Source organism: Triturus cristatus, chromosome 3_2 (genome assembly GCF_964204655.1).
Source record: "Triturus cristatus chromosome 3_2, aTriCri1.1, whole genome shotgun sequence".
Lineage (NCBI taxonomy): Eukaryota > Metazoa > Chordata > Amphibia > Caudata > Salamandridae > Triturus > Triturus cristatus.
This window is the reverse complement of record NC_140584.1, coordinates 1,065,744,726-1,065,767,534: the sequence shown is the minus strand read 5'-3', so window position 1 is coordinate 1,065,767,534 and position 22,809 is coordinate 1,065,744,726.

Below are 22,809 nucleotides of genomic sequence, written 5' to 3'. Positions count from 1 at the left end.
GCGACTGTGACCCCGAGTCCGGCACCCAAGGACTTCCCTCGACGCTCCTGACGACGCCTGCAGCCTCAGAACCAGCTACCGCCCAACCGCGATCAACAGAGGGTAAGATTTCCCGACAACAAAAGGCACCCCTGCACCCGGCGCCCTGCGGCCCCCTGTGCCCAACTCCTGGGTACCTACCTATCCTCCAACTACCCAACTTACCTCTCGAAGTGGTGGTGGCACCTGAAGAATCTTCGTCCCCAAGCTTGCAGTCTTTTTCCAAACCGGAGCTTTCCCATTGAAATCAATTGAGCGACCGAAGGCTCAAAAGCACCCTGCACCCAGCCGCCCGAGTGGCCCTGGCAGTGTAATCTCTGCACCTATCTAAGTCCCCATTTGCCCTGAGCAAGTGACCAGGAGCCCAGCTCCCACAGCCACGTGGCCTGCTGGTCAGCAGCCACCAACCAAGGCGCCCCTGCCTCCCATAGGATTACATTGAGCCTCACTCACTCTGCACCTGGCTGCCCCTGTGCCGCTGAGGGTGTAACAACTGTACCTACCTGACCCTGGGAGACCCCTGAGTCTGTGCCCAGAACCTTAACTTTGCCAGTCGAGAACTTACCTAAAAGCTGATAACTCAATTTTCTCCATAGGGTAACATTGTGGAGTTTTCAAAACTTAAAATATTCACCAAAAATCAGCCGAGTAACGAAAACGAAAGTACTCACCTGCTATTAGGTGAGATCCCAGTGCTGGATCTTGGTGCCCAGCACTGACCCAAAAAATATTCACAACCGTACTTACCAGTAACCCAATTTCTTCCATAGGAAATCATTGACTGTTTTTCTGTGAAATTTCTTCTAAGTGTTGATTTTTGCAAACTTCTAATATTCTTTAAAAATCGTACAAACTGTAAAAACGTAATAACTTACCTGTTCTAGATAGAGGTCCCAGTACTGAGTCTAGGTACCCAGTACCGGATTACAAAAGTAACGAGAACATACTATACCTGCAACTTGAATTTTCTTCCATAGGGAATCATTGACTGTTTTCTATGAAATTTCTTCTGTCAACTTTTAAAATAGCAAAATTTTGCCTAAAAATCATAACAGTAACTAAGTCGACTTTTATCACTTGTTTCTAAGAACTGTCCCAGGACTGAATCTAGGATCCAGTCCTGGAATCACAAAAGTATTCCTGAAAGTAATCTATTGCAATTAACTTAAAACTTCCATTGAGCTCAATGCAATATTGTGTTTAAAATTGTGTTGCCTATTGCAACAACCTGTAACTTTCTACAAAAGCCAATTGCATATTGCAAAAGTATTTACGTCAAGCATCTCATTCTGAGAAAGTATATTTTAATACCTATTGTTGGTTCTAAAATAAAACAACCATATATTTTTTTATACAAACCATTGGCCTAGAGTTCAGTTATTGAGTGAGTGAGGCCATTTGCTGACTGAGTGTGTGCAACAAATGCTTTACACTGTCCTCTGATACTGCCTTACTGCTTGACCAAGCTACCATTTTAAAGAGTAAGGTTATATCTAACTTTAGCCTCTGCCAAACCTCTAGGGACTGTGGACTCTGTACACACTGTACCTATTTGGGAACAGTATATACAGAGCCACTTTCTCACACAAAGTCAGAAAATATGTGTTTTTCACTATTGGTGATAGTTTTCATCAGGAAAATGTCTTTAAGGTGGTCCATCATGCCCCAGCAGAAAATTAGTAATTGGCTAGATTAAGATTTGGCTGGGCACCCGGTTATCCCCCAATTTAAAAATAGTTAACTAGCCATATGATAGTCGATATCTGACTTTGGGCTGGCTTAAGCCTCCTTCCCTCAATCGGTTCTGATCCTTTCTCGTCTTTTGCACCAAGGATGGCTGAGCAGCAGACACTCCTGGACGATAGGAAAGCCAGTTAACCGGTTTAAAAGCTAAGTTGCACCTGTTAAGGAGGTAAGCAACATCATTGAATGCAAAAATAGCAACAGTTGATCAACCTCCATTATTTTTCTACAGAGGTATTTTTGTATCTCTCATTGTCGTTTTATATTTTGTTTTCGGGTTACTTTTTACCCTCTCCCTCTGAAACCACAAGGGGAGCACACTCTTCTTTCTATACCTCGCTTAATAACAAAGGAACAGTGTCCTGGCTAGCAGATTAGATCTTTGACAAACATTCTCACTTGCCCAACTCTTACATACATTTTTTCTGCAGGTAAGGGCTGTTCTCGTTGATACGGTGGTGCTGATGCATGGCTAACAGCGATGCACCTCCCTTCCCAAAGCAATTGTTCCCGTTCTGTGGAAAGCACAGAAATATATTTGAAATGGAAAGATCCTGGCAATAGGCCAGGTCCCAGAATTCCTCCGGGTCTACGCTTGATGAAGTGATGCACAACTTGACAGATGTACCTGAGGGGTCTCGCAAGTTGGCAGTATGAATAAATTCCCTTCCTGTTCAAGGGCTAGCCGAACAATCTTTGCAATTTCCTGCTCACAGTGATGACTGCAGTTTGACGGATTACTCGGTTGGAATCGATTGCTTCGGTCTGGTAGGTACAGATTTGCGGGGTGATTTAGCTGCAGCACCTGATTGCTCCCCTTATCAGGGAGGGCCTTGGATGAGCAGCTCTGAAGCAAGGCTCCCTGAGCGGGGGGTCCTGTGTTGTTGCGATTGCTTTTGGATGCTACATTATGACTTTTTTTGAGCTCTTGTTCTTCCTCCTAACGATATCAGCGCCTCCTGCTTCAGCAGTGCTTAATTTGCACACAACAAAATGAGTGCCAGGACCCTCGTCAGGAGGCCACTGCAGCTTGCACCACACAATGCCTCTGACAGCGCTGGCAATTTCAGAACCAACACCAGGGGCGCAACTAGAGCCAACTTTCCAGAGGGGGCTAGGGGGAGTAAACACTTCCAGCAATGTGTCCTTGTATACTGTAACTGGTGCTCATGAAAAAGTGCCTGCAATTAAAACCTGTGAAATACTTGGGTGTGGCTGCAACAAGATGCCAGACCAGACAGCCCACAGCAGCTGAGCAGCTGTCTGTGTGGGTGTGCAGGAAGCTGTCTCAGCCCGGGCTGACACACATGATAGCGGGGGCGGAGCCTGAAGCGCTTTGAGCCCTATGGGCGTTGCGCGCCTGAACAACACAGAACCAACACAACTACTAACCATCACACTCCTACAAGAGTGACAATTGAGTGTATTTTAGGCCCCCAAAGCTATAGGATTAGCTTGGACAGCAGGCATTTGCTATTTTCAATGTATATTGAATCAATGAACCACAGTGAATGTGCCCATACCTAAATAAGACAAACAGTGCCACCATGTGGCAGACTGTCATAAGAGCCGGTGTTGACAATTAAGTGCTGGCGGGAGCCCCAGAAACCACCGGCTCAAATTAGGCACTGTGAAGCACCTGGTCTTCTGTATCACTCTGCAGCTCGCTTCTAGAGTCTGTCCAGACACCCTAGTTCCTAATTGGTTTTCTTTACCAGCTTGTCCCCCTGGTCCCCTTGTCTGCTGTATTCCCTACATGCACGTGTATAATGTTTCCAGCCCTCCCACGTTTTCAGGTCCATGCATGACTAGTTTCTCCAGGCCAGGGGTTTAATTTTTCTTTGAATTCTGGGACTTGTAGTCTTTTTTTTACAACCAGATTTTATTGGTTTTTCAAGACATAGTCGATACACATAAACATTGTTCATTGTTCACGTCATATCCAGCACATGTTGCATGTATTGCACATAAGCATTACTCTCTGGCGTGCTTAACTTAACATTCCCTTGTAACAAAACATCCCCACCTACCTCCTTGAGTTGTGCTTGAGTGTACATTTGCAATCCCAGTGTGTTATTGTGTTCTCGTGGGTCAGGCTTCAGGCCGCAGTCTGTGTTGCGGTGTTGGCCAGACTCAAACTAAGTGTTCTCCTCACCCGCTCCGCTAGCTGCAAGGTGCTTGCCCCGCTACCATTATCCTGCCTGCTGGCTATCAGCTCGCTCACCAGGTTTTCCCACGCTCTGGCCCTGTCTATTTTGCCTATCCCCCTGCCGGCTTCCCTGAGCAGTAACCTGCCTTCTGCTCATGCCCATTTCTTGAAATCTCTTTTCCAGGAAACAATCCTGGGCCCTCCTGGAGCCTTCCATTTTCTCGCTATCTCTCTCTGGGCCAGTACATAGGCCAGGTCCTGGAACTTCCCAGTCGTCTGATTCTAGGCCGTATAGAGGAACCACCCTAGCAGGAAGTGCTCTGGGGTGCACAATATCTCTTTATCGATGATATCGCCTACTACTTGTCCTATCTCCTCCCAAAAGGGTTGTAGCGTGGGGCAGCCCCAGAACATGTGGATTATGTGTGCCTCCATCTCTCCACATCTTGGAGACTGCAGCGTGCCAAAGTACCTCCTGATTCAGGACGGGGTGAGGTACACTGTATGCAATACATAGAAGTTAATTAGTATTTCTGGATGCTTTCGGGGTTCACTCTAGGATCCTATCCCACTCCGCCTGCGGTATCTGCTTACCCAAGTCTTCCTCTCATTGTAATCGCAAGTGCTCTTGCGGCTGTTGCATGTCTTGCCTCATTGCCTTGTAGAGACAAGAAACAGCCTTGATCCTCCCCGCTGATAGCGCAACATATCTTCACCCTGCCAGTGGCCGCGGCTCCGTACCATCCCACTCCCCAGTGGTGTCCGATCCTTCTAGTAAGGGCCCCATACTTCAGGAAGTGACCTCCCGGCAAATCATATGTGTCATGAAGCTCTTCGAATGGTAGTAGTGTGGAGTCTAGGTACAGTTCCCCCATCACTGTCAGTCCTGCCTCTACCCAGCCCTCTAGCCCTGCCCAGTGCTGTCCCTGCGGCAGACAGCGCAGCAGTGTGATGGGTATGTCTGGGGAATAGGGAGTCTTGGTGCCTACTCGTCTCAAGTATCTAGCCCAGCAGCGCACCACCACCCTGGTCTCCATTGTGTCTTCAGGCGTTTTCCGTCATACTTGTAGCAGAATCTTCGCGTGGGTTGTGGCATCTGGCGCGGCCGGGTACTGTTTCCTCTTCGGGTCGTGATCCATCACCAACCACTGAATCGGCCAGTACAGCTGGGTGGCTATGTAGTAGCCCTCAAAGTCAGGAACCGTTAAGCCCCCCTCTGCTGTGGAGCGCCGCAAGGAGGTCAAGGCTACTCTCCTACGACCCGCCCCCCAGAGTAATGATGTGATCGTTGAGTCAAGATCTTTGAATGTGGCACGTGGGATTCACACCAGGAGGGCCCCAAAGTAGTATAGTAGGTGGGAGTGCTACCATCTTCAAGACGGCTACCCGCCCAGCCACAGACAGCGGCAACATTCCCCAGAAGTCCATCGCAGTCTTCACTGATCTGATCGCTCTACCCACATTGCCTTCTAGTAGATCTGCCAAGCCGTGGTTTATTTTGACTCCAAGGTACTGCAGGCAGCTAGGTTCCCATTTCAGGTGCTCTAATTCGGGCGGTGGGGGGGTGTTGGACGTCAGAGGGTATAAGCTGGATTTACGCCAGTTAACTTTGAGGCCGGACACGGCACCAAATCGGGCCAGCGTGCTCCTCTCAGTTCGTCCGCCGTATCGCTGAGGAATAGTAAGAGGTCGTTGGCACACAAAGCTATAAAATGCTGCACTGCACCTGCCCTCAGCCCATAAAAGTCCTGTCCGCTCCTGGCTCTGCACCCCTGTGGCTCCATGGCTGGTGTGAACAGGAGTGGGGAGAGGGGGCATTCTTGCCTCGTGCCTCTCTCCACTCCCTGTCTGTTTGAGATGTCTTCCCGGTGCGCACCCGGGCTGTGGGGGACATGTAAAACAGTCGTACCCACGCTAGAAAACCTCCCCCAGGCCCATCCTAGCCAGGACTACATAGAGATAAGGCCACTTAAGGCTGTCAAAGGCCTTCTCAATGTCCACTGCAAACACCGCCACCTCCCGCTTGTCGTATCCGTCGGAGCAGATTACAGCCTGGAGTCGCCTAATGTTTATGGCCGTGTTCTGCCCCGGGATGAACCCTGCCTGGTCTGCGTGGACCAGTTCTGGCATGTGGGGGAGAAAGCGCATTGCGGGGATTTTACTTAGGATTTTGTAATCCATGTTCAGCATGGATAATGGCCTGTACGGCGTATAGTCGTGCAGTTCTTCGCCAGGCTTGGGCACCGGTACAATAAAGGCCTCCCTAGCACTCTCTGGCAGTATGCCCGCTCCCCGGGCCACCTGGTACATTGTGACCAGTCGGGGTGCCAACTCCTCCACATAGGTTGCGTAGAACTCACGATTTTCTGTATAGCTTCGCGTAATAACTGGCAAAGACTTTGTTAATCGTTGCCGGTGTGTAGTGCCAGACGCCCTCCTCATCCTCTAATTCCACTAGGGGTGAACCTCTGCTCACCGGGTTTGCCAGCCACGCCAGAAGTGACCCCGATATATCCCACTCAGCATGAGTGCGTTCTAAATATTTCTTGTAGTCAAAGCATCTAAGCCTCTCTGTCTACTGTGCCACTTCCTCTTTGGCCTCTAAGAGTGCCTGCTGAAGCTCTGGGTACCCTGGCCGTCTGCATTCTAGCCCTCTAAGGGTTGCCTCTGCCACTGCCACTTCTCCCAGGATGACTCGCCTGACCCCGTGGTATGCGTAATACATTGGCCCCTCAGGATCACCTTGAAGGCGTCCCACTCCGCGTTCGGTGAAGAGGCTGTCCCCTCATTGGCCGGGAAGTAGTGCACAATTTCCCCCCTGATCTCGTCCCGGAAGACCTGGTCCGCCAGGGTGTCCGGGCGGAGCCACCATGTTGGGAACGCTGACACAAGGGGTCCCCATTTCAAAGACAGGACGAGTGGGTTGTCGTCAGATATTGTTCGTGCGAGGTATTCCACAGCCGTGGCGTGGCACTGAGTGTCTACTGAGCTTAGAAAGGTGTCTAGTCGAGCATGCACTTCGTGATCTACTGAAAAGTAGGAGTAGTCCCTATCTTGGGGGTGCAAGGTCCTCCAGGCATCTATCAGTCCCCAGCTCTGTCTCCAGGTGGTGAATGCGTGTGAGGCTCGCGCTGCTTGGGAATTTCAGTGCAGTGGGTGGGATCGGTCCACAAGCGTGTTGTCCACACTGTTAAAGTCGCCGCCCATTAGGGTAGTGCCTGTCAGGTAGTGCGTCAAGCAGTGACTCAGCCTCGCGAAAAAGGCTGGCTGTTCTGCTTTGGGGGCGTAGATGCTAATTATACTTATTTCCCAGCCCTCTAGTCGCCCCTTTATGGCTACATATCGACCCTCTGGGTCTACCATTGAATCTGTCAATTGGAATCGAACCCCCGCTTTTATCAATATAAGCACCCCCCATACATATGCCGAGTAAGTAGTGTTAAAGAGTTGGCCCTTCCACCTTCTCTGCAAGGCTTGTCCTTTTTTCTGTGTTAGGTGCGTCTCCTGTTATAGGTCTATATGGGCTCCCCGCCGCCGAATATAGGAAAGGACTTTGTGGCGTTTCGTCATTGTGTGCATGCCCCTAATATTCCAAGTCATGCATTTGTACTGTTGCTTGTCAGCCATTAGGGTATGTTACTAGGCCCCGGCCGCCTCCCTCCTTAAGCTGTGTCTCTCCACTCAATCCCACATGGTTCTCTGTGTGCTGCAAATCAAGGTGTCACCCCCGTATCAGCATTAAACATTTCCCCCAACTCCCATTCCCCAGGATAAGCAGCAAAACAACCCCCATCCAAACCATAATTTTTTTTTTTTTTTGAAACCGTTTATTGCAATCTCAAATAATTACAAGTATGGGCCTACAACCGTCTGGCCGGCCGCTAGAGTGGCAGAAGCATATGACATATATACAGAAAAATCTCTTGGCGGTGCAAAAAGGTAAATCAGGAGATATCAATAGCGCAGGCCACATAACTCCAAGCCCACAATACGGTTTCCTTTTGTCAAAACACAACAACACAAAAAAACCACACCCGCAAGGCAACCCGCAATCCCAAGTGACCGCACGCGCTCCTTAAGTGGGGGACCCCAACCAATCGCCAAACTCTGAAGAGGGGAATGAGAACAGATCAGGGACTGGGGAACCACGTGCCCGTGGCTGGGGGAGGGGGTCGGCTAGGGGGACGGAGCTGGTGAGGCAGCCGGCAGCAGTGGCGGCTCGCAAATACCCCCGCGATAGGCGTTCCAGGGGCCCCAGATTTTCACCCACGCCCCAGGCTTACCCCTCGCAACATACACCACCTTTTCACGAAACATACACCAATCCATGTGTTCTTTCCAGGCCGACACCGCCGGGGGCCTCTGGGATCCCCACAATTGAGCAATGTCACGCTTAGCTATCATGTATCCCAGAGTCACCCACCGCGTCTGCGGAACCGAGTAGTCAGTTGGTTCCCACACATTCAGCAAGCATCTCCTCGCTTCAGGCAACAGCGCGACACGCGTAACCACTCGCAGGACCTCGTGCACACCACGCCAGAATCGCTCCACCTTTGGGCATTCCCACAGAATATGCAAGAAAGTTGCCAAAGCACCACAGCCACGCTTACACAGTCCATCCTCAGCAAAGCCCATACGTAGAAGCCTTGGCCCCGTCACGTAAACCCGGTGGAGGATCTTAAGCTGGACGAAGCGAAGGCGAGCCGGGATGGCCACCTCCTTCGGAGAGGCCACCGCGGAAATCCAGTCCTCGTCGTCCAATTCCAGCCCATCGGCAACCCAGGCCTCGCGGAGGCCAGTCAGCAGGCCCGATCGGTCGTTGATCAGTTTTTTATATATAAGGGAGATCGTGCTGTCTGGGACATGGCCATCCAGCACTCTGTCCTCCAGGGGGGAAAACTCCGGAATGGACGCGACATCCGGGAAGACGGAGCCCAGCGCGTGGCGGACTTGTAAGTACCGAAAGTACTCACTGCCTTGCAACTGAAACTCCGTCTGCAGCGTCTCGAAAGTTTTGAATCCCCCCCTCGTCCAGAGATCTCCCACTGTGCTGATGCCGATCGTGTCCCACTTCTCGAAGCCCTTCGAGGTCCACAGGGAGCCCAACCTCGCAGACGCATATAGCGGTGACGCCCGGGTCAAACGGTCCTTCCACCCCATAGCTGCGTTAGCCGCGTGCCATACACGCACCATGACACGCGTCGGTCCCGTCAGGCGGGGGTCAGGCGCGCCAGAGTAAAGCGCTCGATTGTAGTCGCCACCGGGCAGGAGCATCTTGTCCATTTCAAATGCCGGGTTCAGGGCGGGCCCGTAAAGGCCATGATTAATCGCAGCTAGCTGGGAGGCCCAGTAATACCGTTTAATATCCGGGAGGGCAACCCCCCCATCGTACCACGGGAGCGTCAATTTAGCCAAGGCAATACGTGGCCTCCCGTCCCAGAACAGGCGACGCTGCAAACTCTCCACCTCACGGAAGTAGCGCGCCGGGACCAAGTCCATAGTGTTCTGGAGAGCGTACAGAAAGCGCGGCAACGACATCATCTTAAACAAGGCCGCTCGGCCGAGCGGCGAAAGCGGCAGACGCCGCCAACGCACAACGTCCTCCTTCAAGCGCTGGAGGGGGGGTAGCAAATTCCGCTCGTAGCGGGCCTCCGGGTCCAGAGTAATATATATACCCAGGTACCGAAACCCCTGGGAGGCAATCTGGATCGGACAGTCTCGTGGTAGGACCGGAGCCTCCCCGGCAAGCACATATACACAGGATTTCGCCCAGTTGATGACAAGGCCTGAGTTGCGACCGAATGAGCGCAAAACATCAACTAGGACGATCAGTGATTTACGCGGGGAGGCGAGATATAGAAGGATATCATCAGCGTAGAGGGACACGCGGTCCTCATGCTCGGGGGTCCAGCGGAGACCACGGATGGAAGGGTGCCACCGCAGCCACTGCGCCAGGGGCTCCAGGGCCAGTGCAAACAGGAGAGGCGACAGGGGGCAACCCTGTCGCGTGCCCCGTCCCAGTGCGAATGGGGCCGAAGCTCGTCCATTCACCACCACCTGCGCCAATGGGCCGGAATACAACAACTTGACCCAGCTGATGAAGCCCGGTCCGAAGCCAAACTTCGCCAGCATCGCCCAAATGTAAGGCCACTCGAGCGTATCAAACGCCATGGTGGCGTCCAAGGACGCCAAGATGGCCGGTTCCCGCACGAACGGGACACGCGCGAGCACCCCGTGCAAGCGTCGCAGATTAAGGGCCGTGTTGCGATGGGGTATGAAGCCGGACTGGTCTTGGTGGACCAAATCGCCCACCACGCCGACCAGCCGGTTGGCCAGCACCTTGGCGAGGATTTTGGGCTCCGCGTTCAAGAGCGAGATAGGCCTATAGGATGTGACCCGCTCACGGGGTCTCCCCTCCTTGTGGATCACCACGATCGTAGCCAGACGCTGGTCCGGCGGAAGGGAACCCCGCGAGCGGGCCGCCAGGAACATCGCGCGCAGGTGGGGCGCCAGTACATCCGGTTGCAGCTTATACAGCTCGATAGGGATGCCATTGGGGCCCATGGCCTTGCCAGATGCGACCGAGCGGATAGCAAGGGCAATTTCGTCCGAGGTGGGAGGAGCGTCCAGCGAATCCCTGTCCTCCACCGAAAGGGAGGGCAGCGCGATGTCCCGAAGCAGGGCATGGGAATCCTCCTCCGAGCAGGGAGAAACCGGGGAATACACCTCGCGGAAATAATCCGCGAAGCAGGAGACAATGGCGTCCGGCTCGGTGACACACACACCATCCATCCTCTCGATCAACGGAACCACACGACTCGCTCTCTCCTTCTTATCCAACCACGCAATCAATTTACCAGCCTTATCACCCACATCATACAGTCGCCCCTGTTGCTCTCTACTGAGGCCCCTGGCCGCCTCCGTGACGAGGGCCCTATAGGCCGCCTGCTTGAGGTGTAGAACATGCAGTGTGGCATCCGTCACCCCGCTCCCCAGGTCACCCTCTAGTTCCGCAATTTCGGCCTCCACCCGGGTTACCTCCTCCCGCTCGCGCCTCCGGGCATGGGAGATAAAGGAGAGGGCCTCCCCTCTGAGAACTACCTTAAAAGCCTCCCACAGGGAGATAGCCGAAGGGACAGACCCCACATTCTCCTCAAAGTACCGCCGCAAGGATTTGATCAATTCAGCTCGAATAGTGGGGTCGCGCAGGTACCAAGCATTGATTGGGGCTACCCTGCCCTCCCCCCTCGGGAAGACATCAACGTGCAACAGTAGTGGGGAGTGATCTGAAATACCCCGTGCCAAATGGCGCACCTCTCCCACTCTCCCAGCATAGGCCGCAGGGACAAGGACATAATCAAGCCGCGAGAGGCTACCATGGGCACCCGAGTGGAAGGTGTACTGCAGCTGCGCGGGATGCTTTAGTCGCCAGCAATCCACCAATCCTAGTGTATCTAAAAGGCCGGGCAGCCACGCCTGTGCCCGGGGGAGGTCCCTAGGGGGATGACGATCCATAGACCCAGAAGCCACCGCATTGAAGTCCCCCCCAACTACCAGAAGCCCACCCGGGAGGTCAAGGAGGAGGCGCCCCAGGTCCGCAAACGTGGTAGATTGCAACCCCGGCGGAACGTACACTGATACAAAAACGACCACTCTGCCCTCCATTCTACCCACCAAGACAGTGTAACGTCCCCTCTCATCATGGCGCACCTCATCAATCTCCAATGGGAGAGAGTTCTTAATCATGATGCCCACCCCCCGCGAGCCCGAGGTGAAGCCCGAATGGGCCACCAAGCGATAGCCTCGCCGATTCATGGCATGAAAGGAATTACCTATAAGGTGTGTCTCCTGCAGGAAGACCACATCTGGTGAAATTCGTTTCAGATACTGCAGGACCACACCACGCTTAATCCTATCCCCCAGTCCGTTAACGTTCCATGATAACACAGTCAAATCCCTACCCCCCATCATACATGGAAGCCATCAGTCGTCCCCCAAAGAGCATCTCGAAAACAACAATACAGTAAAGGGTTCGCCTTGCGGTGCAAACAAACAACACTCCACCCCCGCCCACCCATCCCAACAGAACTCCCCCCTCCCTGCACCCCTGCATGAGCCCAAACAGCCCCCCCAAAGTGCAGTGTGCCTGTCGCCCCATAAGTGAAAAACTAACTAGTCCCCCAGAGGAGGAGGGAAAGCCCCCAATGGACCCCGTACGACCTCCATAGGAGGGGAACATACACGATCAGTGAATGGTAACAGGAATGTTGTCCAGAGCAAGGCCTACTATTCACCCCTCAGTTCTGATCCGGCGAGCCCTCCCCGTCAACCGCACCCCCCCCACCCCCCCGGCCCCGATCCCCAGGCAGAGTATCCAACCAGTCCCCAGCCGCCTCGGGACGGTCAAAAAAGTGCGTGCGACCATCCACCTCCACCCTCAGCTTAGCTGGAAAAAGCATTGAGTATTTAAGGTTCAGGTCCCGTAGGCGACGTTTGACTCCGAGAAAACTCAGCCTCTGCTTTTGGACCGTCGGAGTAAAGTCAGGGTAGAAATTCACGTCCATATTATCGAGCTTGACCGGTCCCTGTAGCCTGGAAGTCTGCAGGATAGCGTCTCTGTCCCGAAAGTTAAAAATCCGGGCAATGAGAGGCCGCGGCGGGGCTCCGGCCTTAGGTCTTCCTCCGGGGACCCTGTGAGCACGTTCCACCGCAAAGAGTTTACTCAGCCCCCGGGGCTGGAGACGGGTGAGGATCAGGTCTTCCACAAACAAATCTGCCGCCTCCTCCTCTCGTCCCTCCGGCACCCCGACAATGCGAACGTTGTTCCTCCGGGCCCGACCCTCGGAGTCCTCCAATCGACGGTCCATCAGGGCGCTCGCCTGGCCAAGCCGGTGCACCTCCTTTTGAAGGGCCGCCACGTCTGTAGTGAGACTCGAGGTAGTGTGGGCCAGGGAATCGACCCGGTCATTTGTTTTAGACAAGTCGGCTCTCACCAGGCCCACATCCACCAGGGCCGAGTCTATCTTCTGCGCCAGAGTATCAAAGCGCTGGTCCACCGAGGCCTTCATCTCGGCAATGGCGCCCATGACGTCCCGGAGGGTCAGATCCGCGGGCTGAGCAGACGCCTCAGTCGGGCCCGCGGGGGATGTACGCGGTGCCTCTGGAGATCCCTTCTGGAGGGTGTAACGGTCCATGCTGTTAGACTGATGTGCCGGGCCACGGCGGGTCGATTTCACCTTCGCCCGGTCGCCATCTTGCTTTGTGGACATGTCGCACTCCCAAAGTCGTGCCAATCTCCTCGAAAGGGCCGATAAACCAGTTCACGGGTTCCGGGGGGGGGGGGGTGACCACTGGACCGTAGGACGACTCACAGCCGGCGGGTCAGCCGGGCACCGGGACAAGGCCACACCACCGCACCCCGCTCCGCAACCCTACCTCGCTTGAGGGCAAGGAGGGCGCAAAAGCGAAAGTGAAAGCGCGGGGTACGCGAGTCGCCCAGCCCTGCCCGCCGCTGTTGTTCGCTTTGTCCCCGGATCGCCCCACAACTCCAATCCGGGGGGCCGGCGCGGAGAAGGCCGCAATCTTCGATCGGTGTTCCCACCGGTGTCCGGGGTCCGATTCGAAAACGGAAAACGGGTGCCGCCTCAGCTCGGGTACACAGACACAGTCCCCTCATCAAAGACAGGATATAATCAGGATTAATTCAGGAGGTCGCGGAGGTCCTCGGGAGCTTCGCACCTACGCGGCCATCTTGGTTGCGCGCTAGGCTCCTATCCAAACCATAATTATAAGTCCGCAAGTGACTGCTTGCAGTTCGATCAGTCAATTGCAAGGGGGGGAGGCTGCTCATCCGCCGCTCTCCCAATTGCCGCAGCCGCCCTTCCATTTCTCTATTTCCAAAGGCACCCTCGAACGCTCCCTCCCTCCATCAGTCCTGATACCTCATTACTGGGTCAGATGTGTCCAGTGCTGCTACAGGCCAGCTCACAGTAGGTCACTGCTCTCTCCCGTTATGCGATGTTGTTCACCGTCTGCGGTGTTACGTCTTGAAGCACCACACTTAGTGCCTCGTAGTCACTGGATCCGTGTTCCCAGCCAGGTTCTGCCGGGGATTCACTGCCTTCGGGGGGCACTTGGCTTCTTCCTTTGCCGCTAATCAGCGCTACTACCTGAATCGCGTTTTGGCGCTCAAGCTGCGCCTCCTCTTGCATGGGTGCTAGAGTCTCTCTTAAGGTCCGCCGGCCCCTGGAGCGGTTCTCTCATCGTCTTCTCCTTGCCGGGTCCCATAGTGGCTCAGTTCCTCCGTGCTTTTCCAGCCAATCCGATGCCTCCTGCGAACTCCTGAAGAACTCCGTGCCCCTCTCCGTGGTGACTCGTAGCGTGGCCTGGTACTGTGTCGTGTATTTGTAGTTCATTTGCCACAGCCTCTGCTTCACATCCCTATAACAGCCTCTTTGCCGTTGCACCTCTCGGGAGAAGTCAGGGAAGATTCGCACAGCGGAGTTGGCCACCTCTATGTCTCCTCTGAGGCGTGCCTGGGAAGGATGTGATCCCTGTCCCTGTAATGGAGGAGCTTCGCTATCACCACCCGGGGTAGCGCACCTGGTATTGGGGGCTTTGCAGGGAATCGATGTGCCCGCTCTAGGGCAAAGAAATTCAATAGGCTCTCCGGCGCCACTTCCTCCCAGAGCCAGTTTACCAGCTAATCTATCATGCTGTGGCCTTCTATTTTCTCCTGCAGACCTATGATTCGGAGGTTGCTTCTACGTGACCTATTTTCAGCATCTTCGGCCCTGCCTTCCAATGTTCACGCCTTTGCTCGAGCGCTGCTAATCGCTGCTTCATTATTGCTATGTCTGGCAGAGTCTCAGATAGTTGGCCCTCATTTGTCTTGACGCGTTCTGCCAGCTTTTTGTGGTCATCCCTGAGTAGGGACATCTCACAAAAAGTTACGGACTGGTCTCACACACCACCTGGTGTCATGCTTTATCATTGGCCAGTCCTCGCCCTCCAAAAACTTGGTTTGGTGGAGGGCGGGCATACACCTGACGACAGGCGTTCTCCATCGTCCTCTTACCGGCTGCCCTCCTCTGTTTCCGCCAACGGCCTCAGTGACGCTGTGGTCCGCTCTCCTCGCTGCGCCTGCACAGCACTCTCCAGGGGTGCCCGACCTCCTTCACTGCTTCGCTTCTTGTCTCCGCCACGTGGGGCCTCCTCAGCTCCGCTGTCGCCTTCGTTCTGCTCCCCTGATTCAACCTCAGGAGGTCTCTGGGCTCAGCTCCCGGTCTCTTGCTGGGCGAGGCAGGGGCACTCCAAACTGCACTCTGCCGCACTCAGATCCACGCCGCCGATCCAGCGATCATCTCAGCTCCGTCACGGTGTTGGACACCGCCATCTTTCCTCGCCTCACGGCCGCGCTCCAACTTTGGCAATTTCGCATCTTACTGTCAGCGGCACGGAGCTCCTCCACCTCTGGGACACACTCTGCCCGTCGTATGGCTGCGGAGGTGTGCTGTGGGGGTCCTAGGCCCATTTAGGGCATCAGGATGGCTCTCGATGGCCGCCGGCCGGCATGAGCTAGCGAGCTGTGCTACTTACTCCATTGGCGCCAAGCCACGCCTTCCCCCTTGGACTTGTAGTCTTGTGTATTCTTTTATAAAACCCGGACTACAAATCTTAGAATTAAAAGGAAAAAAAAACTGTACTGGAGCAGCTCATCACATATGGCTCTGGGAAACTCATAAGCTATCTGTTTGTATCTGCTGTTAGCCCCCTTTGTATAAACGTTCACAACAAATTTAAATGGTGTGAGTAAAGACATTTATATTAGCATTTTTCACACTATACCAGGTACTACCATGCAAATGCTACAAACAATTCAGCGGAGACAAAACTTTTACATGTAAATGTGAGCGGCCACATCTCATCAGCCAAAGTAGCATTACTCTGGCTTCCTGTGGCTAAACAACAATGTTTAAAGCTTCTCTGCAGCACACAACATCCATCAATAGAAATCCACATCCACACACTACCATTGCGCAGGTGTAGCTACTCACACCCACCATTAGCAATGTAGCCAGGGTTCTCCAGAGTCTGTCCTGAAGGGCCGGATACCTGCCAGATTTTTAAGATAACTACATTAATCTAAATGGGAATATGCTAAAAATCTGGCATTGGTTCGGCCCTCCAGGACCGACATTGGAGAACCCTGATCTAGATCTAGAAGTTAGTGGTGCGTCCTGCTTTTCAAAAGTCTTTCTCAACTCCCTTCTGAACCAAAATCCTTATACATAATGACTATATCCAATCATCTGGGGCTTCAAAGACTGAACTTAATCATCTTAAGTTCTGCCCAGGGGCCGTATTATACAAAGTGCCCCAGGGGCGCAACGGGCATGTTCGTCCGCTTTACGCGCCTCTGCGGCATTTTGGTATTACAGAATGGGTCGCAGATGCTTGTGCTGCCCCTACTGTAATATCTATAGCGCTGGCACATAAAGCGCCAGCACTATCTTCAGAGGGCGTTCCCTCATGTGCGCGTTCCCCATTCAAATGAGGGAATCCCTTTGCCTCTGCGCCCGTGCCGTATTACAGACGTGGGCGCAGAGGCAAAGACACTCCCAGGGAGCGCACTGACAGTGCGCCTCCTAAGAGCAGCCCTCTGGAGGGAGGGAAAGGGGGTGCTGTGGACCCCCCAGACATTCCCTTGCATGCGAGTGCAGTCACTGACCTGCAAGTGGATCTCTAATCCCTTTTAAAAGTGCAGGCGGGTGCCGCTGGCACTGTGAAAACATGGAGCAGCTTTAAAGCAGCTGCTCTGTTTTTCACATGAATGCGCATTCATCATATGGCGCATTTCCCTCATTGCGCTGGGCGCACCTTTTAAAAGCGCAGTGATGGAAAATGCGCAACATGTATAATGCCGCACCAGGTGTTCTAACATTCAAAAATGTAAAGATGTCTAAGACCAAGTCGGAGCAATAAATCGCAGTGACAAAATTATTATTCACATTAAGCTAATCAGTGATTACATTAGAAGGTTTCAAGCCACCTTTCAACGGGTTGACTCTGAACAGAGAGAAGTGTGAATTCTTAAAATCGAGCATAAACCTCGTCAGGTACCACTTGACCTCACGTGAGGTAGCCCCACAGCGCCTCTAAAAGTGGCTGAAATTGAATTTGCCCCTCCCCTCAGTCACAGAAGTTATTAGCCTCTCTTGTATGTGACCTACTGTGGGTGATTCATCAAAAATCTCACAACACTCTTGCGCACACTAAGAAAACGGATGAAATCCAACTCAATCTCGGACTGGTCTGCAGAACATCAGTAGACATCCCAAGCAACAAAAGATGCCTTGTTCCCCGAAACCACCATACAGTAATTTGATAATCTGAAAGATTCAGAACGGTTGCCAGCCCCTCTGGCCTCAGTGCTGCCCTATTGCAACAACAAGCTTGCATCGAGTGTGCGCCCGCTGTGCTCTTATACCCACAGAGCAGTACTAATCTCACAGAGAAGGAAACTATTGCTATTCTTTAGGGCTATTGCTATTGTAATTTGTGGTAATACGGCCCCTCCTATTTGTCCCATCAGGACTAGTACTTCCTGTGGGGTCCATTTTGGATGGGGCACGATCAGGAGTACTCATTTTGTAGCTGGGTGAATACTCTATGAGATGGAGACGTTGCTCTACATATCGGGACTGTGATGAGGAAGACTATCACTCGGAGTAATGAAGATTACTAGTAAGAAAATGTTGGACTTGGCACTTTTCGCAGTGTTATCCCCAAACTTTTTGCCTTCCTCTGCCTATTTTTCGGACCTACTTTATATTGGCTTTAGGACTCTGAGCACTTTAACACTGCTAATCAGTGAGTGCGAAAGGCCATGTGCTCTCTCCTCTAAACATAGCATGATGGGTTTACACCTCTTTGGCATATTTAATTTACTTGTAAGTCCCTTGTACAATGGTATACCATATATTCAGGGCCTGTAAGTTAAATGCTACTAGTGGGCCTGCAGCATTTCTTGTGCCACCTACACCTGTAACCTGTCTCAGGCTTGCCATTGCATGGCTGTCTCAGGACTACAACTGCAGGGCCTGTGTGCATAGTTTACTGCCACTTTTACTTGGCATTTAAAACAAATTACTTGCCAAGCCTTAAACTCCCCTTTCATTACACATAGGTATTCCCTAGCTAGCCCTATGGGCAGGGTGCTGTGAAAGTGAAAGGTAAGACATGTGCCTTTATTGTATGGTATTTCCTGGTAGTGAAAAACAGCCTATTTTGTTTCTCACTGCTGTAGGGTCTACTCCTCTCATAGGCTTGTATTGGGAATTCCCTTATATATTTTTAAGTGGTAATCCCTGAACTGAAAGGAGTGGAGTTTCCATGTTTGGTATGTTTAGACTAGTGGTGATAAATCCTGCTTACTAGTGTACTTGGATTTTACATTACTATTTTAGAAATGCCACTTTTAGAAAGTGGGTATTTCTCTGGGCTTATGACCCTTTGTGCTTTGCAGCCTGACTCCAAACCACGTCTGGCCTGGGTGACAGCTACACTTGGTGCATACTTTCCAGACAGCCAATACACAGGAAGGGCTGGGTGTGACAAGGGTTACATCTGCATTCATCTGCATACTGATAGCATTCCTGGGCTAGGAGAGGGAGAGGTTGTTCACACTTTACATTGTATAGGTTTTGTCCTGCTCTCACAGTAAGAACTGATTTACCCCCTACTGAAGTCTGGATCCAGGGCTGGGTTGATAGGGATTGTTGCACTCTTCTAAGGGTTCCTTTGAAGTCACTCCTTATTCAAAGACCATTTGGAGTATAAGTACAGGGGTTCTGAACCCATGTTTATAGACACTGTGTGGACTTGTAATGCTCCTGGCTCTACATGTTGCACATTTCCAGAGGATTGCTGTGCTGCCAGGAGGAACCACCATTGGGACTGTTTGCCTTTCTATGTTGGCCTGCTGGGTTGCAGGAGGGACTGCCACTTTGCACCCTCCCTTATGTGCTGGCCTGCTGCCTGCCTACTTGCTCTAGTGCCCCAGTGTTCTCCAAGGGCTTGTTGGCGTGTCCCCTGTTAAGTCTCATGGTCACATGAGACTGAAGTACTGGTGTTTTGCTGTCAGTATCAAGCCTCCATTACGCAGTACCACATAGTAACTCCTGCCTGCCTACCCCGTGGGTGTGGGAGCATTACTGGAGTACTGGAGGCTTGTGAGATTTCTTGGGACCGTCATGTTCCCCCCGTGACTCACACTGAATAATCAGTGCGCTCCGAGTCCATGAACTCTTTAAGCTCCATGTCTTTTCCCCACCCCACCTCCTCTGTGGTGTGGTTTTGCAGCACGCCGTCTCATTTGCGCTGGTCTGGCGAGGATAGCGGCATCCGCTCCTCCCCCGGGGGGAGTATTGGGCTTCACTGGCACTGCATGGCATGGAAAGCTGTGCACCAGGATTTCTTTGCCTTAAGTGCGAGACCGCTGGGCCGTCGCTGCACTCTTTTCCCCACGGGGATCCCTGAGCACAGGCACATTGTCTTTGTTGCTAGGGGTGGGCCAGGCTTCAGAGCCTCGTTCGCCCAGCCTTCCCTCGTACCAGTGTGTGGGCAGGCTTTTCCGGGCAGGCTTACAGGTGTTTGAGCCATGGGGAAATCAGATTACCGTCCCACCCTACCTTCGTGGGCGGCGCTGCTTTCTCTAACCAAGGAGAAGCGACCCAGTGGCCATAGAGGATTTTGATGATAAGTCTAACTTACTTGCACCGACTAGAGTGGTGGGTTCTGCCTGGCTTAGGTGCATAGCTTAGCCAACCAGAAACCCCATTTCTAACATTGTTGATCAGTAGTCAGGATAGGGCTGGCATTTGCGTGATGCCACAGTAACTCCTTGTTGCACTTCAACTCTGCACTTAGACCATTATGTATTTTGGTTTCTCTTGTTCTCTGACAATGGTCATTTTTATTGCTTACTCCTGCTTCATATCTTATGCCTGGGAATCATGTTGTTATACTTGTGTTTTGTACCTTGCCAAAATAGGGTTAACCTTTGACATTAACTACCTGTTGTTTTACACTGTGGAGGAGTTGATGTGTTTCTGCAGGGTGAGGGGCCTAGTGGGTTCTGCCTAGCTTAGGTGCATACACTAGCCAACTAGAAACCCCATTTCTAACAGTAACTGAGTCAATTTTTCACATCATGTTTAGACACAGTCATCCTAGCCAGAAAGTTATCCCTAATAATCTCACCAGACATCTCCGCTCCACCCAACTGGCCCTGGCCACCATCCAATGGATTTGCAAAACCACGGCTGGTGGAAGATCTTTCTGCTAACTCTCTGCGAAGACCTGGAACTCCCTGCCTCTGCAACTCAGGCAATCACCATCGCTGCCGCAATTCAGGAAAGACCGCAAGACATGGCTGTTCAACCAAACAGAAGACAACTCCCCTCCTCACTCTGCACCTTTAGACTCTCACAGGTGAGTAGTCGCACTTTATAAGATTACTGATTGATTGATTTAATTATTGCCAGAGTCTAAAAGCTCTTTCAGTAACACGCATCTGGTAGCCAGACTTTGAAGAAGATAATGATACACCTCCCTCTGGTGACCCAAACTGTGAGGAGACCAACCTAACTCTATCCCCCGGCAGTGGTACCCTGATGAAAATAGCCACTGTACCTGAAGTGCTGGGTCGGAAAGCTCACAGCTTTATCAGTATTTCTTGACAATACCCTATCCCATTTCCAAAATATGAAGACTTTGTTTTTGTTATTGTTTTATTAGAAGACATCACATCACAAATGCATCAAATGTAATCTTTTACAGTCAATCTTAAAAACAACTACAAATCCTTTCCATCTTTCATATCAAAGCTCGTCATCAACAATACCTTAAGCAAATCCATCTGCTATTTCCTGTTTACACTTCATCGTCATAAATTCTCTAAAAACAGTTACATTTTAAAACCATTAGGATAGGTTATATACTACTTATACAATAATTCCCATGAGTGTCAGCAATGTTTTATAAGAGCCCGTCCTCTTTGCATATCATTTCTCACACTCTTCGACTTTCGTTAACTTCATCCTCCATTGATCAAATGTTGGTATTCATGTATTTTTTCAGTTTTGAAGAATTAATGACCTTGCCACTAGAGTGACTATAAATATTTTTTTCTTATGGCTAGGATACGATCCCATACTCAATGAGTATCCCAACAATATTAATTGCAGATGGAGTATAGTATAATAATAACAATTAATTGATTCCCAATACTACGATAATATGGGACATTCCTGAATCATGTGTCCAATTGCCTTCTACACCCTCAGTACTCCTAAAAAACTTTGCTGACACATGTGGACCAATTCAATGTAAAAAAAATCAGGAGTCCTGTATAATGACCATTCAGTGTAGAATTGCATTCTATGATAGTTTGCTCCTTCCAGACCAGAAAAATTATATTTATTATCAATTTTTCACAAAACTGCTGTATTCCCCAACCCCTCTTGCTTTAGCCATTTCTGGCTCACTCTATTAGTTACGTCTACCTAAATAACCTATGTAAACCTTAGTTTTCAATATTTTATCAATTTATACGTACTTGCCTCTATAAAGTCCGCCATGAGGTCAGAGTTAACCAATATAGCTTTTTGATCCAAATGTTTTAAAAATGTGAAAGCTGAAATTAGGACCATCGAAAAGGGCCTCTGGCAATCGAAATGCCAACCTCAATATCCACCAATTCATCATTTTCAATAAAATCCCCAGGATGATGATACCGATTAATGCATCACCTATCCTCTATATTATTATCTAATAAAGTGGCATACACACGATTACAATGTCTTCCAATCTGGTGGGCACATTTAGAGTAGCACAGTATCTAAACAATTGCTCCTTTTTTAACATCCATTGGAAAGTTTTGTAGCAGACTTTCTTGGGGGATTTAGACAAACGCAGGAAGTTGTGAATATTATATTCTTGGAACATTTGATCTAAGAGAAACCTGTCCATAATATTATGTCTAAACTTGAGTTTTATATCAAAATGTTTTGGACCCACAGGGGCCCTGGAAGGATAGAGAGGTCCTCAACCATGAGGTTAGAAGGGACACATCCTCCCTATTCACTACAAACAAAATGTAACGGGTGTCCCGTCAGAACAACGCCAGGCGTTGCTTAAGAATCAGAAAAAAGGGAGGGTAACTGAGGGTTATTTTTGGTATATGATGGTTCACTCTCTAGTGGGATGCACCGAGAGTTCCTATGTCCAATCTGTGGCCAACCCGTATCTATGGGTGGGAAGGGAGGGATACCCTTTTCTTTATGTAGCCCTCACTCACTCTAATAGTGAAATGCTTCATCATTGGGCTCACCCTAACTCCTAAAGGTCGGGGTGGGCTCTATCATATTTCAGGGAGCACTTAAGAAAAGGTATATGGGGGCGTGACTTTAAAGATAAAATTCCTCACCCACTCAGTATCCTTTATTAGTAGAGTGGGAGGGAAAACTAAAAACACTATAGGTGGGTATTTTAGGATGTGATGGTCCTATGACCCTAAACTAGGCACCAACATGTTTTAGCCCTTCCTAGTGGCCTAAATACGTCATGGGCTTTCGTCAGGGTGGGATGTAAAGAGGTTTAACTTGAGTGTTAGACAAATAAAAACAGGGTTGAGTAAAACTTGCAAAATAGTAATCCTTTATATTGGAAAGAGCTAGGCCCCCACCTTTTACCATTTTGTAGAGAATATTTAGGGCCACTCCTGTTGTTTCATTTGCTCAAAGAAATTCCATAAACATTCTTTCTATTTCTTTGAAAACCTTTATGTGCAAAAAAGGAAGGGAGTGCTGTATATA